The sequence below is a fragment of the Ixodes scapularis genome, unplaced genomic scaffold (genome assembly GCF_016920785.2).
Source record: "Ixodes scapularis isolate PalLabHiFi unplaced genomic scaffold, ASM1692078v2 PGA_scaffold4__175_contigs__length_147842914, whole genome shotgun sequence".
Taxonomy (NCBI): Eukaryota; Metazoa; Arthropoda; class Arachnida; order Ixodida; family Ixodidae; genus Ixodes; species Ixodes scapularis.
Genome location: NW_024609879.1, coordinates 49844714 through 49862621, shown reverse-complemented (window position 1 = coordinate 49862621; position 17908 = coordinate 49844714). Strand labels below are relative to the sequence as shown.

General features: G+C 44.6%; 1 pseudogene; it reads right to left on the bottom strand.

Moving 5' to 3' along the window:
* LOC115324992 overlaps positions 1–17908 on the bottom strand; it is a 64389-nt pseudogene that overhangs the window by 38028 nt on the left and 8453 nt on the right.

Genomic DNA, 17908 nt, shown 5'->3' with positions numbered 1-17908 from the left:
CTCGGAGAAATGGGAGACCTCTGTTCCAATAAAATAAACATGAGCGCCGAGAGTGCCTGCTCCATCCTGACTTGTGTGGCGGGTACTCTAGGACTAAGTGCACTCACGTTTACAGTTCCGGTTAGCGTTCCTTTCGTTGTTCACAAAATGACAACACATTCGCAGTTCTTCGAGGGCGTGGCTCCTTACCCAGCACTTCCAGCAATCGCGCAATGCCCAGTGGGACTACCTCACTTGTCAAATGAGGCTGAGCGCCTCCCTCAGTTTCTTTTATCTTGAGAAACGCTTCGAAAGAATATTCTTTTTTTTTTTTTTTGGCGGCTATCACCGACCGATGGCTGCCATCAAACTCTCTCCGCGGAGCAAATACTGAATTATCTGAACTTGTTTTTTCAATCAGAAAACTCTAGGAAAATGTTTCGGTTTCAATTCAGAACAAAAATAAAAAATAACGTTTTAACTACGTTTTAGCTCCGTGCAAAAGTTTTTTTTTTTCGTTTTGACAATTTGTTGAGAGTATAGAACAAAGAATTCTGAAATTCAGAACATACCTACCTTATGTTGCCAAGCGCGTCCTCGAGTGAGCGCGTGTGTGGCCGAATGGTTAATGCGCTTGACTGTCGCGCGGAAAGTCTAGGTTCGATTCCAGTCGGTGGAATGCTCTTTTATTTATTCTTTTAACACCGCGTTCTCGTGATTTCGAGAACATTCTCGACTGATCGAGTTCCGAATGTTCTAGTCGCCGGACGTTCTAGGCCGATTGTTCCAGAAGCCAACATGCGTACATAAGGGGCTCCGCGTAGCGTTTTGCAGTCAGTGTCGCCCCAGCGCTCGACTCTGCAGTTACGCCGACTTCGTCGCCCGGGGCGCTCTGCTGTTACCATCTGTTTCCTTTTTTCTTTTTCTTTTGTTTTGGGCACAAGTTGGCCCCATTAAACGTTTCAGTTTCTTCAGTTATTTCTTGTTCGTCACATCGGCATTCGCGACATTTTGGTGGAGGTGCACGGTAGTGTATTCTATGCCCGTTGAGCGTACCCCTCTGAAGACATCCTGGCCAAGCGACGTGCTCAGCCCCGGAAGGCTACCCTTCGCCCAAGACGCTGAAGCCCGAATAAGCCGTCGTACCAGAGGTCAGTCCCCTGAATTGGGTCTGCTACCGAACAAGCCCAGGCCGAAGAGGACGACGGTGGCCAACCAGTCGCAGACCCCGGACGCTTCTGCCGTCATCTACCTGCCCGTCGCTCCCCGGACTCCGACACCTTTGCACGGGGACGCCCACGAGGGCATCGAGGACTGTCTGCAACACTATGAACTTGTGGCACGTAATAACGGGTCGAAAGTTGAGCAGTGCTTGCAGAACATCTACCTCTCGTTGGAAGGGACTGCGAGGTACTGGCTGAAGAACCACGAGGCTTCTTTAACTTCGTGGGAGGTGTGCAAGCAATAACTAAAGGAGACGTTTACCAGCCAACACCGACGCAAGAGGGCCGAAGACATCCTTCGAACAAAGACCCAAGGCCCGAATGAAAGCATCACCAGCTTCTTCGAGGATGTTCGTCACCTGAGCGCCCGCACCGATCTTCAGGCTACCGAGGAGAAGAAGCTGTGACGCCTGATGAGGGGTGTTAAAAGCGAGATATTCGGCAGTCTCATTCGCAATCCCCCGACAACTGTCGACGGGTCCGTCACGGAGGCGACGAATATGGAACGGGACCTACTAGGACGCGCCAGACACTACGAGAGACATCCTGGCGTAACTACTCTGGCGAAATGCGGATCCGACCATGGTACCGACTTCCCCGGCATCCGTGGCATCATCCGTGAAGTTGTCCGGGAAGAAATGCTTAAGATGCTCCCCGCTGCGGATCGCCCGTCATCAATTTCATTCGCCGAAGGTAGTCCGAGAGGAGATTCACCGAGCCTTCCAACCTGAAGTTCCGATTAACACGACGACGCCAGAGGAACCAACTTTTAACTACGCCGCAATGGCCGACGTCCACCGCAAGCCAACCGTCAGGCCACGACGCCACCCTGACGCGACCCTCCAAGGCCGCAGTATTCTCTACGCCAGGAAGTACAAGTCCAGGACGTCCGCCCGGAACGACCCTCGCCGAGGAAAGCGGACGTGTGGAGAACGGCCGATCGATGCCCGTTGTGCTACCACTCCGGGGAGACCGACCATATATGCCGCCGTTGTCCCTACCGGCAAATGGGGCCTTGTGGGTTCCACCGGCACGATTCACGCCCGAGGTACGGCGACCGCCCTCATGACATCTAGGAGTACCTCGGACGCTCGCCCCCTTCCCCCCCCCCCCCCCCCCCCCCCGCGTCGTCTCTCCGCCGTGAACCCAGTTCACCGTCGCCACGACGTTCAGCGTCTTCAGCTCCCCGACTTCGCCGAGAGAGCCTCTCTTTCCTGCGTCGCCGGGAAAACTAAGTGCGGCAACGCTTGGAGGCGGCGTTGCCGAAAACGACTGAAGAAAAGAGCCTCCTCGAACGCCGGAAATCTACTCGCCCGACGCCCCGCACCTCAACAACAACCCTGCAACGGTGTTCAACCACCTAAACGTTGTTATCGATGGCCTCGACGCATCGGCACTCGTGAACACCGAAGCAGACTACTCAGTCTTGAGTGGGAGGCTCTCTCGCCGCCTTGAAAAAGTGACAACTCCGTGGGAAGGCCCTGAAATGCGAAACGCCGGCGGGCAGCTCATCGCACAAGTCGGGAGGTGCACTGCTCGCGTCGAGATCCACGGTGATACGTGCCCTGCGGAGTTCGTCGTTCTGGAAGACTGTGCCAGGGACGTTACCTTCGAAATGGACTTTCTCTGCGAGTATGGCGCAGTCATCGACCTTGGGGCAAACCAGCTGACATTGCGAAAGCCTGTTCTGCCGCCAGTAGAGACTAACACGACGTCAAGGCGATCCGAGTTATCGCCGACCATGCTAACCTCCGGCCACCGTCCAGTGTTCTCGTCACTGTCATAACCGACGTAGCCATGCACAGTGAACCTCTTCTGGAAGGCAGCGTCCAACTGCTCCTTGAAAAAGGGATTGGCATCGCACGAAGTGTAACGGCTCTCCAAGAAGGACGTGCAACTGTCCTCTTGACAAACTTTCGAGACGAGCCTCAGCACCTAACGAAGGGTACCACCATGGGCCACGCGAGGAGCTTCAGGCGCAAGCCGTGGTCGCCGAAATCTCCGAAGAAAACTCGTCGTCACAGCAGGAACAGCAAGTTGCCACTGCCGCAGCTTGACATGGACCCCGAGGTCTCAGCTCCCAAGCGCCCGCAACTGGTTAATCTCCTCGCCGAATACAGTGACTGTTTTGCCACGTCATCGAAAGTTTGCTAAACACCAAAGGTGAAACATCGCATTATTACCGACGACGACACGCTCCCTGTCCACCAGTCGCCGTATCGAGTCTCCTTAAACGAGAGGAAGGTGATTCAAGATCAAGCCTAGGAAATGCTCGACGACGACGTATCACTCAACCATGAAGAAGTCCGTGGGCGTCGCCAGTCGTCTTTCTAAAGAAGGAGGACGGAACCATGAGGTTCAGCCTGGAGTATCGTTGACTGAATGCTGTGACGAAGAAGGACGTCTATCCGCTCAACCGCATCATCGACTCGTTATAGCGAATTCGCCACTCCCTATATCTTTCGTCGATGGATCTGAACAGTGGTTACTGGCAGATTGAAGTTGACGAACGCGACCGGGAGAAAACTGCCTTCGTCGCTCTCGACGGACTGTACGAATTCAAAGTGATGCCTTTCGCACTTTGTACAGCAACAGCCGCCTTCCAGCATGTCATGGACACTGTGCTGGTATATCTCAAAAGGCTGAGCTGCCTCGTCTACCTGGATGATGTGGTATTTTCACAGTATTTTGACGAACACCTGAGAGGACTTCCGAGCTGGTCTTCAAGGCTCAAAAACGCCGGCCTGTGACGCAAACCAACAAGTGTCGTTTCGCCTATGGTGAACTAAAGTTCCTTGGCCACGTCATGAAAAACAAACGTGTTCTCCCTGACCCCTAGAAGACCTGCGCCGTAGCTGCATTTACGCTGCCGTCTGACAAGAAGGCCAAGAGAAGAATCCTCGGGCTTTGTGCCTACTACAGACGGCTTGTTCGGGACTTCGCCAACCTGTCTGCACAGCTGACGCACCTCACGGAGGACGCCGTAAAGTTTGAATGGACAGAAGAACGCCGGCGGTCATTCGATGAGCTCAAACGAAGACTCCAGACGCCCCCGATTCTTGGCCATTTCGACCAGTTCGCTGAAACAGAAATCCACATGGACGCCAGTAACACCGGACTTTGTGCGGTAGTCCAAATGCTAGGCGGGACAGAGCGAATCATCGCCTACACAAGTCGGACGCTGTCTAAGGCGCAGAGGAACTACACAACGACTGAAAAGGAGTACCCTGCTGTCGTCTGGGCAATAACAAACTTCCCTTGATATTTGTATGGAAGTCCTTTTCGAGTGGTCACGGTCCACCACTCGCTCTGCTGGCTCGCTAACCTGAAGGACCCTTCCGGACGCCTCGCGCGGTGGAGCCTACGACTGCAGGAGTTTGACATGGCCTTGGTGTACAAGTCCGGCAGGAAGCACAATGACGCCGACTGCCTGTCAAGGGCCCCAGTCGATGCCGGTCCTGCCTGCATTGAAGACGACGATGATGAGTATTTCCTCGGCGCTCTGGATGTCAGCAACATAGCAGCACTCCAACGAGACGACCCTGAACAGCGAGCGCTCATCGAGCACCTAGAGGGTCAAGCGACTGCGGTTCCCCGTGCTTTCTTACGAATCCTGCCCAACTTCTTCATGCGGCAAGGGTGCTGTACAAAGAGAACTTCGTCAACAACAACACAGCATGATTGTTGGTTATTCCTTCCAGTCTTCCAGAATAAATTTTCCAAGTATGCCACGAGGACCCAACGGCTGGACAACTTGGCTACAGAAGGATGCTCGCCAGGATTCGAGAAAAGTACTACTGGCCGAGGCTACCGAGGACCGTTCACCTCTACACTCGATCATTCCACGAGTGTCAGCGACGCAGGAAACCGCCGACCAAGCCTCAGGACTTTTGCATCCGATTTCGGCCCGATCCACACCGTTCCAGCAGATCGCGATGGATTTTCTTGGCCCTTTTCGACCGTCAACGTTGGGAAACCACTGGATAATCGTCGCCACAGATTATCTCACACAGTACGCCGAGACAAAAGCCCTTCCACCAGGTGTGGCTGTTGAAGTCGCCAAGTTTTATTCCAGTCCATTGTCCTCCGGCACGGCGCCCCCGAATTCCCCATTACCGACCGTGGATCATCATTCATGGCACAGCTGACGCAAGATATCCTTCGTCTCAGTGGCACCACCCACCGTCGAGCCACTGCGTACCATCCGCAGACAAATGAATTAACAGAACGTCTAAATAGAACTATCGCTAGCGTCACCTCCATGTATGTCAACGTAGAGCACAAGATTTAGGACGAAGTGTTACCCTACGTCACGTTTGCTTACAACACGGTGGTGCATGAGACTAAACGAGTAACCCTGTTTAAACTGGTGCATGGCAGAAGAGTAACGACCATGCTCGACGCGATGCTACCCCACGAACCAGTTGATAATATAATCCCCGACGCCCAGGTGGTTGCTCAACGTGCCGAAGAAGTTCGCAGCTCGCTCGACTCCGAATTCAAGATCAACAACGTATCGATGTTGCCCTGTACTACCTTCGCCGGTTAGACGTTCGCTTCAAGCCCGGAGACTGTGTGTGGGCCTGGACCCCGATACGACGACGCTGTCTAAGCGAGAACATTCTGAAGCGTTACTTCGAACCCTACAAAGTGCATCGTCGACTCGGGGATTTTAACTACGAGGTGATGCCCGTCGGAACACGGACTTCATCACGCCGCCCTCCACGACCTGATTTCGTCCGCGTCGTGCGCCTCAAGCCGTACTACAATCGATAGGACTGTGAAATTCGTTTTTGTACTACGCTCGATAGTACTGTGTTTTGCAAGCCTGTTTATTTTGCCATTATTTTGGTTTGTTTTGTTGATTCAGTTCGCGACAAGTTGCATCCAGACGATGCTCTTTTTAAAGGGGGGACTAATGCCACGCGCGTCGTCGAGCGAGCCGCGTGTGTGGTCGAATGGTTACCGTGCTTGACTATCGCGCGAAAAATCTAGGTACAATTCGAGTCGGTGGAGTGTTCATTTATTTGGTCTTTCAATATTGCGTTCTCGTGAGTTCGAGAACATTCTTCAGTGACCGAGTTCCGAATGTTCTATATTCCGTTACACCTTATGTTGTACCGCTGCGGAGGCTAGAAGCGCGAGCTTATAGAGTTGGCAGCTGCCCTTGGTGCACGAGAGCTTGTGCCGCCGAGGTGTGCCATAGAGCATGGAGCTCGCGCTTGTAGCCTTTCCTGCAGTACAACACAAGGTGAAACAGAGTATAGTCGCGGAACGCTCTTGGCCGATTGTTCCAGAAGCCAACGTGCGTACATGAGGGGCTCCGCGTGGCGATCTGCGGTCAGTCTCGCCCCAGCGTTTGACTCTGCTGTTACGTTGACTTCGTCGCTCGCGAGGCTCTTCTGTTGTCTTCTGTTTCCTTTTAGATCGCAGCTCTTAAGCGCCCGTTCCCGGCTTGAGCGGCGTCGGCGTCGCCGTCGGCGTTGGCGTCGACGTAACCGCGTGGTGCATTATGGGTAATTTTCCGCGCTAAATTTATCGGAAATATTTTTCCACTAAATCTAGCGGAAAAAGTTTCCCCGCTAAATCAAGTGGAAAAATTTCTCCGCTAAAATTAGCTGAACATTTTCCCCTAAATGGGATGCGAGCTGGAGAGAAGCAGGTGCATAGCAAATACTTTACTAGGGGGAATACATTCCACTCTGCTCATTTGCATTAGACAGAACACCTACAGCGCCGCTGACGGTGTGGAGGTCCGCGTCAGTCCACGCGCATGTGCACGTGGATGTTCGCGGCGGCCGTGGCGGTGTCGTCTCCGCGAGGTGCGTCGATGCACGAGGCACGTGCAACGTGCAACCCTAGGGAAGATTAGGGCGGCACAGCGCAGCAAAGTATTTGGCGCAGCACTGAGCTATACTTCGGTTCACCTTATCTCTGAGCGAAGGCAAAGCTGAAAGCGCGAGAGCAGCGCTTTTTGCGTTTCTGCCCAGCTCGCGCGCTCGAGCAAAGCCTGAACGCGCGGAGCTTTCGTGCTCGCGCTTCCAGCTTTGCCTTCGCTTGCACATAAGGTGAAACGAAGTATATTTACCGCCCAGTAGCCGAGACCTCCACGACGATAGATGGCTCTCGCCAAGCCCAGAAAACCTGTCCGCGCCGAAGCTATTGTATTTGAGAGGAGTGGAATGTATTCCCCCTAGTAAAGTATTTGTGCATAGCCTCCACTCCGCACCTTCCCCTCCTCCTCGTCAAGAGCTGCGCTCTAATTCGGCGTTACAGGGAGTTGTAAACGGCTTTATCTTCTATTTCCCTTTATTTTGGGCACAAGTTCACCCATTAAACGTTTCAGTTTCTTTGGTTACTTCTTGTTCGTCATATCGTCATTCGTAGCAAAATTCTAATTTCAAAAGGGTCGCCGCAGAAATGAAATGAACATTATAAAGATAAAAGTAAACAACTTACAAATCATTGTTCAGCACAAAAATTGCATTCAATATTTGCAAACGAACCGGTTGTCCTCTCTGCTGGGAGTTTACAGAGAAAGTAGACCTTTTCTTAACTGAAGTACACTTTTTGTTCAGTCTGCTAAATGAAAAAGGACAGATATACTGCATTCCTTATAGAGTCAATGTTAAGGGCATTGATGAATGGATAGGGTTTAATGGAACTGAAATGTCTAATGACAAATTACGCTGGTAGATTTCGAGTGGTTGCAGAACCCCCTTTTTTTGGTATCTTTATGAACGTGCACGCTCGAACTAGCTTTCGCTGCTCTAAACGCGCGAGTATAGAGTGGCATTAAACCGCTCCAAATATGCCGACGAAATTGGTCATTAGGTTTTAAATGTACGAAACATTACTCGTTCTTTGCAAAAGATTTCCGGTGAAAAACCGGCCACTCGGGGCTTCCCTCACTATCTCTTCCCAATCACAAGTGATCATATAAAGCAATCGATGAATTGGATAAACAATGACTTCAGACCCCTTTTATTACTACAAATATTTTAATATTAAGCTCTATAGAACCAATTAATTGTAACTCTATGACCACTAGAGCATCGAGAACGCGTTGGTCTTTGATACATTTACTGCTAGTCCCGCGAAGTGCATCAACTCAAGATACACCCGAAAACTCCGAAGGTCAATCACCTAGAAACCAATAAGTCGCTTTGCCATAGATAGCGTAGGTTCCAGTCAAGCTTGGCTACGATTCGTCAACAAGATAAAACCACTCCTTGAATTACACCTGCACTAAATAAAAAAAAAGTCGATGTCATCAGCGTAAATGTTCCTTAAGCTTTTGATAGGATGCCGATGTTGGGCTGCACAAGTGATAAGCTTTCGATCTAAGATTTTAGGTAAGTAAACATAAAGAACTACATAATTTTTTTACTAAGTTGACTGCTGTACCCGACATAATTTATTGCTTCCCCTCAAAATATATATTTTGAAGAAAATTTCAAACTTAATGTTTCTGATGAATGGAGTAACATACCTAGAAGTACAATAGAAAATTATTGTGTTCCATTGGGTGAATACAAAAAAGACTCTACTTTGTAGACTAGCTTTCAAAATCGATACAATATAAAGTCCACAAATTAATACACTTAAATTACCTCCGAGAAAAATTCAGCACTTATGAAGGAATAAAAATGCATATGATAGAACACAATGCTACTACAGTGCAACTTGTGGTAGCAGGGTAACAGTTCCCACAATTTATACGCCAATGTGCAGAATTAAAAGTGGGATCAACCTAAGTGCTGTTCTAAATTGTTCAATGTTCGTAAACATATTTATCACTGTGGTAAACGCTGAGAACGCATGTACAACTACATAAAAAAGGGATGCTTACTAATATCGTTAGCCCATGGACTGTAAAACGCATTCACCACTGCAGCACCTCTGTACCACCTGGACAGACAGTTTCATAAAAGAATTGTAACTCTTTACAAGAGACATTTTTGTGAAACAAATAAACCAACGAAAACAAGCTTTGACAGTACTCACTCATCTTCTTTTTTACATGTTTTTCGTAATGTCAGAAGTTCTTGAATCTTGCGATTTTGCTCCAGGCCGAGCAAAACATTCAGAAACGAATAGTTCAAGAAAACAGCAGGCGCCTGTGAGAAAACCATCACAGTTCTATAATTTACATGTTTCGGGTTATTTTCATTGCATGCATAAGCCCTATTTTTTAACTATACTCGACCACCTATATGTAGATATTGTGCGGACCATCTAAGGGGGCGGATTATGCAAGCATTTGTTTAACGTAGATCGTTATTTATGGCGATACGTGACTGATTTTGTGAATAGAAATATAGGTTCTTATAATTTATGTATAATGCAAGAAAATTCGTGAGCTTATAAATGAGACAATCGAGAAACTCCACTGTGTATGATATTTTTTTTACCGGTTTTCTAGACATCAAGTGCGGACTACCCACCGGGGTGAGCTACGCAGCAGGTGCGAACAATCTAAGAAAAAACTTTTTTTTGTGTTTTTACCAAAAATTGGCCTCTAGCGGACTTTACACAGAGAGCGGACTATAGTTCTAAATATACGGTGCACACATATAGTGTATCTAAATATAATTACGTGGAATTCACTTCGCCCACCAACCAATATTTTTTTTTTATTTCAAATTCTATTTCTAGGTAGTCTCAGTGGTCGATGAACACCCTGTATGTTCGGCCAGCCGTATATACAGGGACCATATCTTTCTCTTTTTCTCAAACATATATTCGTTTAAAAAAGGTGTTAGTGTTAGAGAAGTGTTGTCTTCGCCATGTATTTATCAAGCTGAACAGAAATTAGATGAGTGGATAATCGTCATGATGAATTGGCTACTCAACTAAAATTTGTTCACGCTCAATAATTGGTGTTAGTGTTATGTTTAAATTGCAGTATTGAGTGCAATAAGTATTAAAGGCCAAAACAATTGTTTTTTTATTCAAAATGGTGTAATTTTTTTTAGATATTAATTTATCTATATTTACGTTTCTAGCCCAATTAAAAAATTGCGAGCAAAAACACTGCCGCAAGCCCTGCCCACACTCTTGCATGGAAGAGTGACGAAGTCGTTCCAATTATGACTTCACCATCTCGGAAGTGTGTTGTTGGTGGGGGAGGCGACTGCACAAATGTCGACGTGACTGAAATGACTAGGTAACTCGACTAAGGGTCAATGTAGTCAAGGAATGCGACGCTCAATTGGCGCTCAAATACTGAAGTAGAGCTACAATCGCAAAAATGTAACAATTCATTTTTTTAATTAGAACTATTACTATAGCGAAATTGTTTTATTGGACTTGCCTTTAATAGTAATTGCCGTCAACACTGTAGCTGCAAAATGACCTTAAAAACCAATAACTAAAATGTGAATTACCACATTTTAGTTTAATTATCCTACTTACCATGGAGAGTATTCCCTCCTCTAATGTCTCGCGAGCTTGATAAATACATTCTGAAGGCGACAATAATTCAACTCTCTTCCCTTTTAAAAACAGTTGGAATTTAGATTAAACGTCCTGTATATACAATATAGGAAAAATTAAAACATATTGGTTGTATTGCTATGTTTCTGCAACATCTGTATATACAAAGACGAGATGGGTTGAACACACCAAGAACACGCAGTGAATTGTTACCCAAAGTACAAAAGAACAGTAATTTTTTAATCGACGTAATATCACTTACGTATTCGTAAAGGCCATTAAGATAGGCGTCGTTAAATATCTAATAGGGGTAACCAATTTTTCCTGCCATTTTCTGAAGCTGAAATGAATGACGTTTTTACTCGATGACCACTATATGGCAAAGAGTCAGTACCTTTTCCAATGACTCGTTTCGTGTAGGTTCATCCATCCATGTATTATTATTAAGCGTCTCTCCAAATGTACTGTTAAGCACGCCCACTAATTTGTCCATCTGGTAAAATCAGAAAAAAGTAATAATCTTAATAATCGACCTTATTATTTTATCGCATGAATTTTAAACAGTATATTTTATATCTGCAACCTACTTTTTTGTAATATTCAAAGGTACAAAATACAACTACTGTATTGTTTGCTCTTTTTTAATTTGTATTCTTTCTGGCATAGCCGGATAGGAGGTAGGGACAAAGCTAACTTCTTCCTGCCGGGGCCCCTGCCCCAATACAGTTCAACGTGTAGCAACATGAACATCGCCGCAAGATTCTGAAACATTTGTCAACAGTTGACAAAACCAGACATTGTAAATTTGATCAGATTGCACAAGTTGTGGTGACAGTTAAGACGATCGTCGTCGTCGTAGGCGCACTTCCACGTGATGAACTAAGCTCGAGCACATTCATTCTGCAAGCTGGTTAGCTAGAAGCAGGCCATGTCTACTCGGCCAGACGTATTGCAAAAAACGGTAAATATTAACCGCTTCACCGAATTGCTACACCGCCGACGAGGGTCAAGACAACAGCGGACTAAACGGGCGCATTCCAGGCTTATACAACGAGGACGGCGGAGAATTGTACCCAAAGCTTGCATGGTTGCGAGACACTCAACCTCGACAAGAAGGAATGGAATCTGTGTCAGGTGAGGTTACACGATTCTCTTCATGTCGCTAAAGTAATGGTGGACGCGGAAAAGAAGAAATTATTGATCGCTTCAGTTGGTCTCGAGAAATTCAAGCTGCTGTGCTCTCTAGGCCAACCGCAATGCTTGTCTGAGACACCGTCTCAGGAGCTAGTAAAGATACTCGAAGAACACATCACACCTAAGAAGTCTAAAGACATTATACAAGCGAAACTGTTTTCTTCTGGTTACAAAAACAAATCTTCTTTTCAGAGCTTTCTTATTTTGTCAGCACCAGTTCACCTTCCTTGATATTTATGACCTTTCAATTCACCTTAAACTACCTTGAATGTGCCTTTTTGATATTGTTACACTGTTATTGTAGAAAACCGCAATAAAGAACCTTATAGGTGTAAAAAATGTGTTTGTACAATAAGCGCATATATATTCATAAAACCATATAAGAGCACTCAAGAACCTTATTAGAACAAATAAGAAAATTTAAGATTATATAAGATGCTAGAAGAAACTTCGTATTGTTGCCTATAATTTCTTATATAATCTTAAATGAGCTTAAAAGGTACTGCATGTGTTTTTCACTTGGGAAATTTTGATTTGCATTCAGGATATTTTTTTTTTCTCTGCCAACATGTATTCGACATATTTTGTCCTATGGCGCTGGTGCAAACTCGTGTGTAACTTCTCTGTTGAGAGTAGAGGACTATGCCGTGAAAATGTTTATAATTCTTGTTTTAGTGATTATGTGCTATTGTTATTGATTATTTGGCTGTTTTCAATTTGATCACGTTCGATTATTGAACACATCTAAAAGTTTAATACAATGTTGTTGTTGTTTCTTTTTTTAACATCTTTACGCAGCCCACCGCATACAAAGGGGGGAAGGGGGGAGGGGCAGCTAGGCCTTGTCATGCACTTGCGCCTTTTGAATTAGGCCCTTCTGAAAAACAAGGATCCGGATAAACAAATAAGGAATGAAAAATAAAAAAAAAATAAAAAAACGAATCGGTCAAGTACTTTATAAAAATGCTTTCAAGACTCATCACCGACGGCACGTATGCACGTGAAGCTGATGCCCAAAGTTGCACGCTTTTGACAGTATTCATCGTTGGTCTTTTTTAGACACCCTTCTGTGCGCGCCTGGTACTAGAGTGCCAAGAAAGACCTCACTCTCGACGTCGCATGTCGCTTGACCGGCTCCTACCCCAAATCCGAAGGGGAGTCATTAGGCCTAGACCGACGAGACCGCGCTGTGTTGCTGCTCGAGAAAGACGAGCATGGGTCAATTTTTCCGATGTCCGCAACACCAACCACTAATAGGGTGACCACCCGTCCCGCGACTCGCGGGACTGTCCCGCATTGAGGTCTCGTCTCCCGGGTCCCGAGAAAAATTCTAAAATCTTCAAAATGTCCTGCATTTCACACTGTCGTTATGCTCATTCCGCAACTCGTGGTGCTGCCGAAGTACGGGGCACGGGGAATCGCGGAGGTCACTGGTAATCGTTTGAATCGAAATGGTACGCCATTTTCTATCCAAGCATTGCTGGAAGCGACCGTCGTTCTTGCAGGAGAGAAGACGCGCATGCGCCGTTTTGTGCGTGTGTGTGCGCAAAATATTTTAACACAAATTGGTCGCCAATAGTTTAAATATAAAATATTGTAATTATTTTCAAATTGGTGTGTCAATGCGAAAAGGTTTCGTTGGACTTTTTTTTATTGAAGACAGCATTATTTGCAATGGTGCAAAAAGAACAAAATGTTAAAATTTTGTGTAGGACAATGTTGATAAAAGGAAGTGTTGAAAGAAAACAATAACCCGAAAAGAGTTTTCCTGTTTCTTATTTCCATTTGATGCATTGAGTTCTGCTACTGTCGATTTTTATGTTTTCAACTTTGACAAATTTAAAAACATGTTTGGCATTCAAATATATATTATTGGGAATGGAAATTTTTTTAGCTTAAATGCTTCAATAAAATTAGCAGGTGTATAAACAGTACAGGATAATAAATGTGTGAACAGAGCCTCGGGTCGCAGTGTGCGTGTTAAGAAATTTCCTTTATCGCCCCAGCCCCCTCCCCGTGCCTCGCGTGTCCCGCATTTCGCGTGTCCCGCATCTCGGCTGTCCCGCAGACGCACACGAATAGTAAAATAATTGTCAAAGAACGCTTGAACGTTTGCATGTACGAGCTGAAGATGCCGATGTTGGTTGTACAGGAACTGTTATAAAAATGTTGTATGAGCTTCATGCGACTGGTTATAATGATATTTCCAAATAGAAAGTGGGAATAGTGCTTAACATTACACTGGGTAAATCAAGGTCAATAACTGACGTCAGGCTCGAATAGCCAAATAAATGTTGCAAGAATTTAGGTAAAAAATAAGATCATTTTCTAATATACTTGTTTTTAGTACCAGACAACCGTATCGTCGCACGAGTCTCGCACGATCAAAATAAACAGTGCGACGAATGTAGCGGCGTAAATAATGAGAAAGAAAACGTCTACGCTTTTTCCATCATTGCTTGGCTACTAGAACAATGCAATTCCAAACGACATAATTAGACTAAAGTTTCGTACGAATCAAAGAACGATATAAACAGAATGTACAAACTAACCATGAATATTCTCGCGAAACACTATAAGTGATACCTGACATTTGAAATGCAGCATTTATAATGTTACAAACATCTTCGTTGAAAAAGAAAGTTGAGTCAACATGCACTCCTAAATCTCTCTTGCACTCAATTCTACGCACGGAAACATAAGTAGCGTTTTATCAGGATTTAGTGTTATCATAATGCGCTCGCATCATTAACGAAGTAGTACATAATGATGACTAGATGAAACCTGCCAAAACAGAATGATGCCATTGCAATATGGCAAGATATTCGTATGGCTGATACAAAATCTCGAATACTTTATGAATTATTGAATACCATTGGTCTCAGTATGATCCCCCGTGGAACACCCGAGTATGCTAGATAAGGTATAGAATGATATCCCAATATCTGAACAAACTGTTTCTTTCTGACATATAATAAATATTAAGCGAAACTTGTTATACACCCTATGTGATTTCAATGTATGTAAAATATTTATATAAGTATCCAAATCAAAAGACTTCGACAGATCACAGTACACGATACCTTTCTGCCCGCGCCAACTGACAATCGGTGGCACTAAGTTTAAAAATTATACCAGAGTCGTCTCTACAGATAAACCAGTGGGAAAACCAAACTTGAAATGCAAATTATTCGTTTCGAAAATTGAATTTTCGTGTCATCGTTACATATACAGCAGCATTAAAACGCTTAAGAATATTTTATTGATTAAGATACATATATAAATTTGTGATCATAACTAAAAACACACAAAAATCATTGATTCTGCAGGCGAGCGGGTGGATGCTGATTATGTTGAAAATTGCCTGAGATTGTGGTAAAAGATCGAAACTTAGTAGCAGAAAAAGTTTCAAGCACAACTACAGCGGGTTTTAGGGGGGAAAATAGTAGTCCGGAAAATTTCGGTCTTTGTTTAAATAGGGTGCAGCTTGTATTCTTGGGCTGTGCTGTTAGCTAAACGAAGTACCCATTTCAAATGTAGGGTCACCGTTTCGCAGAGGCTAAAATTGAGGAGTTCTTTTTGCTTTTACTAGGTTTAACGTTTGTTACCAAGCTTCATTGATTCATTCATTCATTTGTTTATTTTTTGTGCTCGTGAACACTTGACGCCTTGATAATGATGCACAGCTAACATACAGCAAAAAGAAGAAGAATTCTACAAATTGACAATAGAAAACTTGAACGCTACAAAAATGTTTAAAATTTATAGATTTTTAAGAGAAAACTTGAGCGCTGCAAAACATGGGTTAAAAATGTCAATGCGGGAATCATTGAAACTATTGTACAAGGTCTGAATACGTGTCATGGGGCAGGTTTGGAAGAATTGATTAACATAAAGAGGAAGAGAAATTCGAAAAGTCTTTTCTGAACATGAATATTTATCGCTGAAGTTAGGTCAGGGCAATCAAGGACTCCGTGAAGGCATTTGGACAAAATATGAGATCACTATCGCGCCGTCTGGCACTCAAAGTAAAACAATAGTATCGCTCTAAAAGTCTTCTATATTCAAAGTAAACAGTGCGACCAACATAGCGGTCGTAAAAAATTGAAAACAAATGGTCCTGGACATTTTCAATCGGCTCTTGGTGTGTACGCCCAATAGAATTCCACACAACTGAGGAAAACTCTAGTCTAGACCTAATTAATAAAAAGTATAACTGCATAATACAGGCCGAAATGGAAAAATCATATACAATTTTGGATATTACACCTAACGTACGAAAAGACGCGTTGACAATGTTATCGACATGTGTATTAAATGACAGAGAAGAGTCTATATAAACTCCAAGATCATGAGTGCAATCCACCTTCTGCAATGGGGCATTGCCGAGTTGGTAACAGAAATGAAAAAGCCTTAGCTTCTTAGCGAATGAAATAACATCAGTTTTAATGGGGATTAAGTATCAGTCTGTTGAGATTACACCGATTACTTACTGATTTTACATCATCTATTAGCTTCACAGAGTACTCTACATATACTATCTGCCTAAATAACTTGATGTCGTTGGCGTATTGCAGAATTTCCGAATGTAGAAAAGATGAGCGAAGGTCGTTTATGAAGACATTAAAAAGAATCGGCCCAACAATGGACCCCAGAAGAACACCCGATAGGGTGACAAAAGGCCGGGAGAGATGACCAAGGATGCGTACAAAGTATGTTTATCGGACAAGTAATTCTGAAGCAATGTGCATAGTGTAGTACTCATTTTGTATCGTTTGATTTCAGTTTTTGCAAAAGTAGCGAGTGGTCAATCAAATCAAATGCCTTAGACATATCAAAGTATACAGTGTAAAGCTGACGCCACTGACACACAATAGCCGAAACGAAATTAAGAAAAGACACCAAGTTTGATTCCACTCATCTTCCGCTCACAAAACCGTGAGGGGAGGATGTTATGTTTAATAAAGCTCGAAATATGTTTCAAAGTACCATATCGTAAACCTTTGCAAATAGACATGATAATGAAATGGGTCTATAGTTTTTTTAATCATCTGCTCTTTCTTTCCTATGTATCAGCACGGTTATCGCATTTTTTCAAAATCACTGGAAAACTGCAAGTGGACAATGAAAGCTTAAAAATATGCGTTAGAATGGGTGTGAAAATGGAAGAGCATCTTTTGACAATAAAACTTGGGATAGCGTCAAATGCGACCAATACATATGGTTTTTAGTTTTTGGATTGGAAGTTTACCCAGGCAGCACAAGGTGTTGGGCCAATATTGGAAGAGTATTGGCAAAAAGGTCCAATTATGGTCCACTTTAGCCAATCTGCTCCCAATATTGTCTATGCCATTATATAAAATTTTCAATGATGGGCCAGCTTCTCCAATGACCAACCAATATTGGACGCACATTGGCATAAAATGAGCAATCCTGGCCTGTCAGTTCCATTCGCTTGCGAATATTGGATGAACACTGGCAAAACATGAGCAATGTTGGCCTGGCAGTTCCATTGACTTGCGAATATTGAATGAACACCAACATAATATGGGCAACATTGGCCTGTCAGCTCCTTTGACTTGCGAATATTGAATAAACACTGGTATAAAGTGGGCAATCTTGGCCTGTCAATTCCATTGCCTTGCGAATATTGGATGAACACAGGTATACAATGGGCAATCTTGGCCTGTCAGTTCCAATGGCTTGTGGATATTGAATGAATACTGGCGTAAACCGGACAATGTTGGCCTTTGAGTACACTTGGCTCTCTAACATTGGATGAACACTGGAATAAAATGGTAAACGTTGGCCTCTCCGTGCCGTTGGAATTCCAATATTTAATTGGCACTGGCATAAAATAGACACTGTTGGCTTGTCTGTAGCATCGGATTGCCAATGCTGGATAAACACACGCTTATAATGGTTAATGTTGTCCTGTTCATACCATTGGCTCATCGTCATTTCAAGAACACAGTGGCATACAATGGTCAGTGCGTGTTAGTCTGACAATGCCATTGGCTTACTAGTGGAAGCATGTTGGAATAGGCTGGTTTCGGAGTGTTTTTGGTTTAGCT